Raw genomic sequence first — 13,098 nt, forward strand, 5'->3', positions numbered from 1 at the left:
AATTAAGACTTTTCATAGCAAACAGAAACTGAAAGAATTTGTTGCCACTCATCCTGCCCTGCAAAAGATGCTTAAAGATGTGTTACACACAGAAACACAGAAACATGGTCATCAATATGAAAGAAGGTAAAGGAAGGAAACCTCACAGCAAAAGATCACAGGAAGCTCAATTTCTCTTTGACATAGAATTAAAATCTGATTCTCTGTTAAAACAATGTGTTAAAGTAATCTATTCTGTTCTCTTGATGTCTGCTAAATTCTAATTGTTCAAAAACAGCTGAATTTTTATTAAGAGCTATGGGTTATTTAAATATGTGCTTATTTTCAAAGACTTGAATAATCACCTTGTAACAATGGTCAAATTTGGTCTATGTTATTTCATGATTTTAAGGAATCTTATTTCAACCAGATATTTTGGATTTTGAGCCTTCTTGGCATTCTTGACAGGCATTCAAAAAATCAAAGTTTCAAACAATCTGGACTCTAAAATTTCCAGTAAATTGGTTTTTCGAGTTTGGGCCCAACTGAAAAAATCGAAGGACCTATGTCTCTCATCTTATAGCGACACCAACTAATCAGGCTATTTGGATTATATTAGAAGTACTGTCAAGATGTGATGTGGTACCAAACTTTAAGTTTCTATAATGAAAAATGTTTGAGAATGAAAAAGTCTAATGATCTTGTGTTACTAGACATGATAGTTATCTTAATGAGAAAGCCCCAGAGGCCTAAAGGGTTAAGTACTTGTAAAAGCCTACAGGTGCTTTCAAAAATACTGTGAAGTAAGCAAGTACCTCTTGTTGGTTGATGAGTTTATAATTTTAAACATGGCAACTTAAAGTATTTTGTCATCCACAGTTATATATGACTTGCTGCTCATAAAACTAAAGCGTTGTTGGTTCTGTGTTTAGCTGTCCTCCTATAGGTTCCTATGGACTTTGTCCAGCCACTTCTATTGTATTCAGTACTTTGGGATGGCTCTGTAAACAGATGAAGCCAATAATGTATTAACAGTACCAACTGAGAGAAAGTATGGTTAACTGAGGTTACTAAAAACAAAAAGCAATTCAAATCAATTGGCAATTTACAAAAAGAGTTAAAGATTTTAAAAGCTATTATTAAAATTGCTATATTGGTCTATTATGTTATGTTATATGTGTGTACATATTGTATGTCCACATGGGGAAATTTTATTAAGAATTTTATTTTAATTGGCTTATAGATAAGATTGTCCATAAATTTAAGCTGCTAAAATCAATCAAAGATATATTTTAATTCGTGTGACCTGAATCTCTGCATCATATGTTTTATACTTGTTGGTAGAAAGACACTAAAAACATTTTATATGGTTGTGCTTAAGTTTACTGGTTAAACAAACTACACCATGTTAGATATTTAAGAGGTGTTTTCAAATACATGATTCTTAAAATTTATAGAAGGCATTGGACCTTCTGGTAAATGTTTTCTTAAGTTGTTATCTAATGGTTGAAACGGTTTGCTAAGTATTCATGTAATATTGCTATTGTCAGCAAGCGATCTAGGACTTGCTCCCTCATTTCTCTATTCTAAGCCCAACTTGTTCTTTCATTTCTCTATTCTCCTCAAGGTTGGAAACTAATTCTATTATGAAGGAATCTGTAGGACGCACAATTTAATCTTTAGACCTTATAAAAGAGATGGCTAACATTTTTCTATAATAGCATAGCCAAAAAAAAGAGCTTAAATTATAATCTCTTAGCTAGATTTACTCCGCCATCAGCGAAGTAAACAGTAAGTAGAAAAACACTCCCTTTCAGACCAAAGGGAAAGAAAGTTTTAAAGTGAGAATATAATTTTCCTCATGGGCATTGTCTACCTTAGAAAAACTACTACAGAACATGCCTGTGACTATAGACTTGTACTTCAGGCCACTGAAGATTAGAGATGGGACTTGGGCACTCCCTTGACTTGCATCCTCAGGTCTGCCTTAACAAAAACCAGGAGGAAAAGAAAGCTAGGCATCAGAAGCAATGGGTGGCAGGCCTATTAATGGCTGATCTGTACAGTGATCTGCCCTCAAGGAGACCCAACAGGCCAGTCTACTGCAGTGGCTTTCAATGTGGTAAGCCTGGGCTTCAGCAGAAGTCAACTTGTGAAGAGCCCTGGCAGCTCTGCCAAGAGTTGGATCACTGGAAATGGACCTGCCCTGGAGTCGAAGGATGCCCAGGTCAGAGCCACAGATCTTATTGGCTCTAAGCTGAAAAGCCCTTCACTCAGCCCAGCTTCCAAAGTGACCACTGCAGCTGAGGGGACGGCCAAGTAGGGTCAGCAACATTGCAGGCAGAACTGTAAATTTCTTGTTAGAGATGCCACCTGCCTTTACCTGGCCAGCTCTCCTCCCAGGCCAGCCAAGTAATGAAAGTCAACAGAGTGCCTTCCCCTAGGAGGTTCACACCTCCCTTAGGATATACCCCATGTGAAGAGATAGATAGGTCTGGGCCTCTTAACTTACAAGGCCTAAAGCCCACCAGATTATCATCAAGCCCCTTCTATCAGGTTCTATTTGCCTCTAAATCAGAAAACTTAATTGTAGCTTAGACAGCACCTTTCTTAGCTCCTCTAATAATGACTCTGTCCTTTGTTCTAGACCCTGTCTAATGCACTTGGGCCTCATTCCTTTGTAATCATAACCTCTACTCTACCTCCAATGGCTCTACTCCCAACCTGTGTGTACTGATGGTTCTCTTCCCCACTTAATGCTGTATAATTGTTCACACCTGGTTAATGCCACTCTTAGGATCATTGGTTACTATCCTCACCCTGTCTTTTATGACCTTGTCTAAATATGATCAGAATCGGTGAACTTGGAAGGCTTCCATAGCCTTGGCAACTCATGACGACAGCCTAGGGTGGTTACTGGCGCCATAAACTAGAGTGTCAATTTGTTGGGTCAACAACAGGAGTCACTGTGCACTTGCTCCTCATGTGGAATCTCTGTCCTTAATGTGCTGTACATTGTGATTTAATGCTATAACTAGTACTCAAACAGTATATTTCACTTTGTGTTTCTATGTGGGTGCAAACTGTTGAAATCTTTACTTAATACATACTAAATCGATCTTCTGTATATAAAGAGAATTGAAAATGAATCTTGATATGAATGGAAAGGGAGAGGGGGCGGGAGAGGCGAGGGTTGCGGGTGGGAGGGAAGTTATGGGGGGGGGGAAGCCATTGTAATCCATAAGCTGTACATTGGAAATTTATATTCATTAAATAAAAGTTAAAAATTTTTTAAAAAAATGAAATCCTAAGAAGGAATCAAAATGAAATGAAGAATTCAATAGAACATGAAATTGAGATATTGAAGAGAAATGAAAAAGAAATGAAGAATTTAATAGAACAAATAAAAAATGCAGTTGAGAGCCTTAAAAACAGAATCAGTGAGGCAGAAGAGAGAATATTGGACTTAGAAGACAGAGGATAGGAAAGTATACAGTCAAACCAAAGACAAGAAGAGGAAATTAGGAATCTAAAAATATTGTTGGGAATCTACAGAATACTATTAAAAGACCCAACATTCAGGGTCTAGGAGTTCCTGAAGGCATGGAGAGAGAGAAAAGATTAGAAAGCCTTTATAGTGAGATACTAGCAGAAAACTTCCCGGGTTTGGAGAAAGAAAGAGACATCCAAGTACAGGAAACACACAGAACTCCCAATAAACATAACTGGAAAAGATCCCCCCATGACACATTGTAATTAAACTCACCACAGTGAAACATAAAGAAAAGATTCTAAGATGTGCAAGAGAGAAACCCCAGATTACTCTCAGAGGATTTCCAATTAGACTCACAATAGACTTCTCATCAGAAACCCTACAGGCTAGGAGGGAATGGCGAGACATAGCTCAAGTATTAAGAGAAAAGGGGGAGCGGCAAGATGGCGGAATAGGAAGGGAGCACATTGATAGTTCAGCAAGACACACAGGTTAATAAAAGTGGAGATACTGCAGGGTCAAGGAAGAGTAGGGGATGAAACAGCAGAGGAAACTCTTCCGGAACTAGTGATTCACAGTGGACCTGCGTGGAGAGCGTGGGAGCCCAAGTTCGGGACACCAGCGGCAGACTCAACGCACCAGTGCTGGAACGCAAGGTGAGCCGAACCTCAATAGCCCGAGACACCAGCGGGCAAGCGGAAAGAGGAGACTAGAGGGAACGAGGCTTGAAACTCCGTGGGGAAAAATTCACCAGGCTAACTAGAAGAGAGAGAGGGGAAAAAAAAAAAAAGTGACCGATACGGACACGAGTTTCTCTCTCTCCACTCACCTCTCAAATGCGAGCAAGACAGAGCAGGCGCCATTTTGGACATACGTCATAAGCAGGGCAACCTCAGGTCTGCACCGGCCCTGAGCCTAGCAGAAAAACCTGACTCTGGGGGGAAGGGTGAAATAACAGGAGATTAGCATCTAACTTGGCAACCCAGTGGGAGACTGCAGGAGAATTGGAGCCCACACTGAGGGCAGCAGAGATTCCCTGTGTGGTCCTTGGGAAAGAGCTTCCAATCTCTGGCTCCTGTGGGTATGTCGTTCGCCTGCTAACTGCCTCCAATTACGTTCAGCTGTGCGGAATTACTTCCCTTTTGAATCAAAAAAAAAAAAGAGAGAGATTTACCACGCCTAACCTGGGAGTGTCATCTTTGACGCACCCTCAACCCTGAGGAACCAAACACAGCTCTCAGTCCACACTTATCTCAAGCCTCTAAGGCTCCACCGAAAGCAGACAGTCCACTTAATATAGAGCCATAGTGTAACAAGAAAAAACACCACAGTGAAGAAACCAAATATCTCCAACATGCCAAACAACAAACGCAAAAACCGAGGTAACAAGAACAAGGAAGACACTATGACGCCCCCAAATGAAAAAGACACCCCAATTCAAGATTATGAAGATGATGAGATAGAAGAAATGCAAGAAGCGGATCTCAAAAAATTGATAAGAACATTAAGAAGTTTTCAAAAACAAATTCTTGAACTACAGAAGTCCTTAATGGACAAGATAGAAAATCTCTCTCATGAAAATGAAATATTAAGGAGGAATCAAAATGAAATGAAACAACTAGTAGAACATGAAACTATGATAGTGACAAAAAACCACAATGAAATGAAGAACTCAATAGATCAAATGACAAACACATTAGAGAGCCTTAAAAACAGAATGGGTGAAGCAGAAGAGAGAATATCAGACTTAGAAGACAGAGAACAGGAAACAGGCAAACCAAAGAAAAGAAGAAGAAATTAGAAATCTAAAAAATATTGTCGGGAATCTACAGGATACTATTAAAAAACCTAACATTCGGGTTCTAGGAGTTCCTGAAGGCATGGAGAGGAAGAAAGGATTAGAAGGCATTTTCAGTGAGACACTAGCAGAAAATTTCCCAGGTTTGGAGAAGGACAGAGGCATCTTAGTACAGGAAGCTTATAGAACCCCTAATAAACATGACCAAAAGAGATCCTCACCACAACACATTGTAATCAAACTCACCACAGTGAAACATAAAGAAAAGATCCTAAAATGTGCAAGAGAGAAACGCCAGATTACTCTCAGAGGATCTCCAATTAGACTCACAGCAGACTTCTCATCAGAAACCCTACAAGCTAGAAGGGAATGGCGAGATATAGCCCAGGTACTAAGAGAGAAAAACTGCCAGCCCAGAATATTATATCCTGCAAAGCTCTCATTTGTGAATGAAGGTGAAATTAAGACTTTTCATAGCAAACAGAAACTGAAAGAATTTGTTGCCACTCATCCTGCCCTGCAAAAGATGCTTAAAGATGTGTTACACACAGAAACACAGAAACATGGTCACCAATATGAAAGAAGGTAAAGGAAGGAAACCTCACAGCAAAAGATCACAGGAAACTCAATTTCTCTTTGACATAGAATTAAACTCTGATGCTCTGTTAAAGCAATGTGTTAAAGTAATCTAAAAACAAAAAGCAATTCAAATCAATTGGCAATCTACAAAAAGAGTTAAAGATTTTAAAAGCTATTATTAAAATTGCTATATTGGTCTATTATGCTATGTTATATGTGTGTACATATTGTATGTCCACATAGGAAATTTTATTAAGAGTTTTATTTTAAATGGCTTATAGATAAGATTGTCCATAAATTTAAGCTGCTAAAATCAATCAAAGATACATTTTAATTTGTGTGACCTGAATCTGTGTATCATGTTTTAAACTTGTTGGTAGAAAGACACTAAAAAATTTTATATGGTTATGCTTAAGTTAATTGGTTAAACAAACTACACCATGTTAGATATTTAAGAGGTGTTTCCAAATACATGATTCTTAAAATTTATAGAAGGCATTGGACCTTCTGGTAAATGTTTTCTTAAATTGTTATCTAATGGTTGAAACGGTTTGCTAAGTATTCATGTAATATTGCTATTGTCAGCAAGCGATCTAGGACTTGCTCCCTCATTTCTCTATTCTAAGCCCAACTTGTTCTTTCATTTCTCTATTCTCTTCAAGGTAGGAAACCAATTCTATTATGAAGGAATCTGTAGGACATACAATTTAATCTTTAGACCTTATAAAAGAGATGGCTAACATTTTTCTGTAATAGCATAGCCAAAATAAGAACTTAAATAATAATCTCATAGCTAGATTCAATTCGCCATCAGCGAAGTATACAGTAAGTAGAAAAAACCTCCCTTTCAGACCAAAGGGAAAGAAAGTTTTAAAGTGAGAATATAATTTTCCTCATGGGCATTGTCTACCTTAGAAAAACTACTACAGAACATGCCTGTGACTATAGACTTGTAGTTCAGGCCACTGAAGATTAGAGATGGGACATGGGCACTCTCTTGACTTGCATCCTCTGGTCTGCTTTAACACAAACCAGAAGGAAAAGAAAGCTAGGTGTCAGAAGCAATGGGTGCCAGGCCTATTAATGGCTGATCTGTACAGTGATCTGCCCTCAAGGAGACCCAACAGGCCAGTCTACTGCAGTGGCTTTCAATGTGGTAAGCCTGGGCTTCAGCAGAAGTCAGCTTGTGAAGAGCCCTGGCAGCTCTGCCAAGAGTTGGATCACTGGAAATGGACCTGCCCTGGAGTCGAAGGATGCCCAGGTCAGAGCCACAGATCTTATTGGCTCTAAGCTGAAAAGCCCTTCACTCAGCCCAGCTTCCAAAGTGACCACTGCAGCTGAGGGTATGGTCAAGTAGGGTCAGCAACATTGCAGGCAGAACTGTAAATTTCTTGTTAGAGATGCCCCCTGCCTTTACCTGGCCAGCTCTCCTCCTAGGCCAGCCAAGTAATGAAAGTCAACAGAGTGCCTTCCCCTAGGAGGTTCACACCTCCCTTAGGATATACCCCATGTGAAGAGATAGATAGGTCTGGGCCTCTTAACTCACAAGGCCTAAAGCCCAACAGATTATTATCAAGCCCCTTCTATCAGGTTCTATTTGCCTCTCAATCAGAAAAATTACTTGTAGCTTAGACAGCACCTTTCTTAGCTCCTCTAATGACTCTGTCCTTTGTTCTAGACCCTGTCTAGCACACTTGGGCCTCACTCCTTTGTAATCATAACCTCTACTCTACCACCAATGGCTCTACTCCCAACCTGTGTGTACTGATGGTCCTCTTCCCCACTTAATGATGTATAATTGTTCAAACCTGGTAAATGCCACTCTTAGGATCATTGGTTACTATCCTCACTCTGTCTTTTATGACCTTGTCTAAATATGATCAGAGTCGGTAAACTTGGAAGGCTTCCATAGCCTTGGCAACTCATGACGAGAGCCTAGGGTGGTTACTGGCACCATAAACTAGAGTGTCAATTTGTTGGGTCAACAACAGGAGTCACTGTGCACTTGCTCCTCATGTGGGATCTCTGTCCTTAATGTGCTATACATTGTGATTTAATGCTATAACTAGTACTCAAACAGTATGTTTCACTTTGTGTTTCTATGTGGGTGCAAACTGTTTAAATCTTTATACAAAATTGATCTTCTGTATATAAAGAGAATTGAAAATGAATCTTGATGTGAATGGAAGGGGAGAGGGTGCGGGAGAGGGGAGGGTTGTGGGTGGGAGGGAAGTTATGGGAGGGGGAAGCCATTGTAATCCATAAGCTGTACACTGGAAATTTATATTCATTAAATAAAAGTTAAAAAAATGTAAAAAAAAAAGTATTAAGAGAAAAAACTGCCATCTCAAATATTATATCCTGCAAAGCTTTCATTTGTGAATGAAGGTGAAATAAAGACCTCTCATAGCAAACAGAAATTGAAAGAATTTGTCACCACTCGTCCAGCCCTGCAAAAGATACTTAAAGATGTCTTACACGCAGAAACATGGTCATCAATATGAAAGAAGGTAAAGGAATAAAATATCTCAGTAAAAGATCACAGGAAGTTCAAAGCATATATTAGAAATATCTTTGAAAATGGTAGGGCAAAGTCACTACTTATCAATAGTCACACTGAATGGAAATGGCCTCAACTCTCCAGTTAAAAGACACAGACTGAGTGAATGGATTAAAAAACAAAACCCATCTATTTGCTGCTTATAAGAAACACATCTTTCCAACAAAGGTGCATGCAGACTGAAAGTGAAAAGTTGGAAAAAGATATTCCATGCCAACAGAAACCAAAAAAGAGCTGGCGTAGTCATCTTAATATCAGACAATATAGACATTAACAACAACAAAAAAAACTGTTAAAAGAGACTAAGAGGAGCACTATATAATGATTAAGGGATCAATTAAACAGGAAGATGTAATTATGATAAATGTATATGCACCTAATTACAGGGCACCAGTCTATTTAAAAGATATGTTAAGAGTGTTAAGGGGAGACTTAGACTCCAATACAATAGTATTGGAGGACTTCAATACTCCACTTTCAGCAATAGACAGATCAACCAGACAGAAAATCAACAAGGAAACAACAGATTTAGTTGACACTGTAGACCAAATGGATCTAACAGATATCTACAGAACTTTTCATCCTACACTTAAAGAATACACATTCTACTCAGCAATGCATGGAACTTTCTCTAGGATTAACCACATAATAGGCCATAAAGTAAGTCTCAGCAAATTCAAAAGAATCAAAATCATACCATGCAACTTCTCAGACCACAATGGAATGAAGCTGGAAATTAGCAACTCAGGAATCCCTAAAGCATATGCAAACACATGGAGACGGAACAACATGCTACTGAAAGAACAGTGGGTCATAGAAGAAATCAAAAGAGAAATCAAATACTTTCTGGAAGCAAATGAAGTTAACAACACATCAAAACTTATGGCATACAGCAAAAGCAGTGTTAAGAGGAAAGTTTATAGCAATAGGTGCCTACATCAAGAAATTGCAAAGGCACCAAATAAATGAGCTATCAATGCATCTCAAGGATCTAGAAAAACTGCAGCAAACCAAACACAAAACTAGTAGAAGAGAAATAATTAAAATTTGAGAAAAAAATCAACAGAATTGAATCCCCCCAAAAAATTACAAAAGAACAGCAAAATGAAGAGCTGGTTTTTTGAAAAAATAAACAAAATTGACACACAGTTGGCCCAACTAACCAAAAAAAGGAAGAGAGAAGACCCAAATCAATACAGAGATTAAAAAAAAGGGAATGTAACACCAGACGATACAGAAATAAAAAGTGTCATCAGAAATTACTACAAAGAGTTGTATATCAACAAACTGGGAATTCTATCAGAAATGGATAGATTCCTGGACACATGCAACCTACCTAAATTGAACCATGAAGACATAGAAAACCTAAACAGACCCATAACTGAGTCAGAAATTGAATCAGTAATAAAGGCCCTCCCAATAAAGAAAAGCCTAGGAGCGGATGGATTCACTACTGAATTCTACCAGACATTCAAAGAAGAACTCCAATTCTTCTCAAACTATTCAAAACAATTGAAAGTGAGGGAATCCTCTCAAATTCTTTCTATGAAGCTAGTATCACCTTAATTCCTAAACCTGAAAAAGATGCAGCAGAGAAAGTGAATTACAGACCAATTTCCCTGATGAACATAGACGCAAAAATCTTCAATAAAATTCTGGCCAATAGATTTCAACAACACATCAGAAAGATCATCCACCCACCCAGACCAAGTGGGATTTATCCCTGGAATGCTGGGATGGTTCAATGTTCACAAATCAATGAATGAGATACACCACATTAACAAACTGCAGGAAAAAAAACATATGATTATCTCAATAGATGCAGAGAAAGCATTTGATAAAATACAGCACCCTTTCATGATGAAAACTCTAAGCAAATTGGGTATAGAAGGAACATTCCTCAACATAATCAAGGCAATGTATGAAAAACCCACAGCCAGCATCCTATTGAATGGGGAAAAGTTGGAAGCAATTACACTGAGATCTGGTACCAGACAGGGATGTCTACACTCACCACTGCTATTCAATATAGTTCTGGAAGTTTTAGCCAGAGCTATTAGGCAAGAAAAAGAAATTAAAGGGATACAAATTGGGAAGGAAGAAATCAAACTATCCCAGAAATCAATCCAAACATCTACAACCAACTTATATTTGATCAGGGACCTAAAACCAATTCCTGGAGCAAGGTCAGTCTATTCAACAAATGGTGCTGGGAAAACTGGATTTCCATGTGCAGAAGCATGAAGCAAGACCCCTACCTTACACCTTACCCAAATATCCACTCAACATGGATTAAAGATCTAAATCTACAACCGAACACCATCAAATTATTAGAGAACATAAGAGAAACCCTGCAAGATATAGGCACAGGCAAAGACTTCTTGGAAAAGACCCCAGAGGCACAGGCAGTCAAAGCCAGAATTAACAATTGAGATTACATCAAATTGAGAAGTTTCTGTACTGCAAAAGAAACAGGAAAGTGAAGAGGCAACCAACAGAATGGGAAAAAATATTTGCAAACTATGCAACAGATAAAGGATTAACATCCAGAATCTACAAAGAGATCAAGAAACTCCACAACAACAAAAGAAACAACCCACTTAAGAGATGGGCCAAGGACCTCAATAGACATTTTTCAAAAGAGGAAATCCAAATGGCTAACAGACACATGAAAAAATGTTCAGGATCACTAACCATCAGGGAAATGCAAATCAAAACCACAACGAGGTTTCACCTCACCCCGGTTAAAATGCTCACATACAGAAATCAACCAACAACTGATGCTGGCGAGGATGTGGGGGAAAAGGCACACTAACCCACTGTTGGTGGGAATGCAAACTGGTAAAGCCACTATGGAAGTCAGTCTGGAGATTCCTCAGAAACCTGAATATAACCCTACCATACAACCCAGCCATCCCACTCCTTGGAATTTGCCCAAAGGAAATTAAATTCGCAAATAAAAGAGCTGTCTGCACCTCAATGTTTATTGCAGCTCAATTCACAATAGCTAAGACATGGAATGAACCTAAATGCCCATCAACAGAAGACTGGATAAAGAAATTATGGGATATGTACTCTATAGAATACTATACAGTGGTAAACAAAAAAATGAAATCCAGTCATTTGCAACAAAATGGAGGAATCTGGAGAACATCATGCTGAGTGAAATAATCCAGTCCCAAAGGGACAAATATCATATGTTCTCCCTGATCTGTGACAACTAACTGAGCACCTAAAAGGAAACCTGTTGAAGTGAAATGGATACTATGAGAAACAATGACCTGATCAGCCCTTGTGCTGTCGAGGAACAGCTTACTATTTTATTCTTTTTAATATTTTCTTGTTCTACTTAATACCAATGGTTGATATATTTAATTAACATACAGTTATTCTTAGGTGTTTAGGAAAATTGATCCCTGTTAAAAATAAGAGTGGGAGTAAGAGAGGGAGGAGATGTACAGTTCAGCACATTCTCACTCGGACTTACCTCTAATGGTAGAGCTAGAAACGTGCCATGGCATTCCAAATCCCATTAAATTGGCAAGTACAAGTACCAATGCCATCTTACTGGTCAAGGTGGTCAGTTTCAGTTCATAATTGATCATAATGATAGGATTAAGTATCAAATGGATTACATAAACAAGACCAGTGTCTGCTAATAACAACTGATAGAACTAAAAAGGAGAGAATGATCCAACATGGGAAGCAGGATACACAGCAGACTCATAGAATGGCAGATGTCCTAAACAGCACTCCAGCCTCAGAATCAGCCCTTAAGTCATTTGGATCTGGCTAAAAAGCCCATGAGAGTTTCTCAGGCATGGAAAGCCAAGACACTGTGGCAAAAAAAAAAAATGATCTAAATGAAAGATCTCTGTGAGTGAGATCCCAGTGGAAAGAAGGGGCCATCGAAGAAGGAGGTACCTTTCTCTGAAGGGAGGAGAGAACTTCCTCTTTGATTATGGCCTTGTCTAAATATGATCAGAGTTGGCGAACTCAAAAGGCTTCCATAGCCTTGGCAGCTCATGACAAGAGCCTCGGGTGATTACTGACGTCATAAATAAGAGTGTCAATTGTTTAATCAACAACAGCAGTCACTGTGTACTTACTCCCCATGAAGGATCTCTGTCCTTAATGTGTTGTATGCAAATTAACGGTAAAACTAGTATTCAAACAGTACTTTATACTTTGTGTGTCTTTGTGGGTGCAAACTGTTGAAATCTTTACTTAGTATATACTAAGTTGATCTTCTGTTTATAAAGATAATTAAAAATGAATCTTAATGCAGAATGGGATGGGAGAGGGAGTAGGAGATGGGATGGTTTGCGGGTGGGAGGGTGGTTATGGCTATAATCCAAAAGTTGTAATTTCGAAATTTATATTTATTAAATAAAAGTTTTTTTTAAAAAAGGCAGACAGAGAAAGGGAGAGGGAAAGGGAAAGGGAGAGAGAGGGAGGGAGGAAGATCTTTCATCCGCTGGATCACTTTCCAAATGCCTGCAACATCTGGAGCCGGGACAAACTGAAGCAAGGAGCCAGGAACTCAATGGAGTTTCCCACATGGATGGCAGGGACCCAACTATTTGAGCCATCACCTGTCTCCTCCCAGCATGTGTATTATCAAGAATTTGAAATCCGAAGCAGAGTCGAGACTTGACCCCAGGTACTTTGATATGGCATATGGACCTC

This window comes from Lepus europaeus, chromosome X (assembly GCF_033115175.1).
Source record: "Lepus europaeus isolate LE1 chromosome X, mLepTim1.pri, whole genome shotgun sequence".
In the NCBI taxonomy this organism is placed as follows: domain Eukaryota; kingdom Metazoa; phylum Chordata; class Mammalia; order Lagomorpha; family Leporidae; genus Lepus; species Lepus europaeus.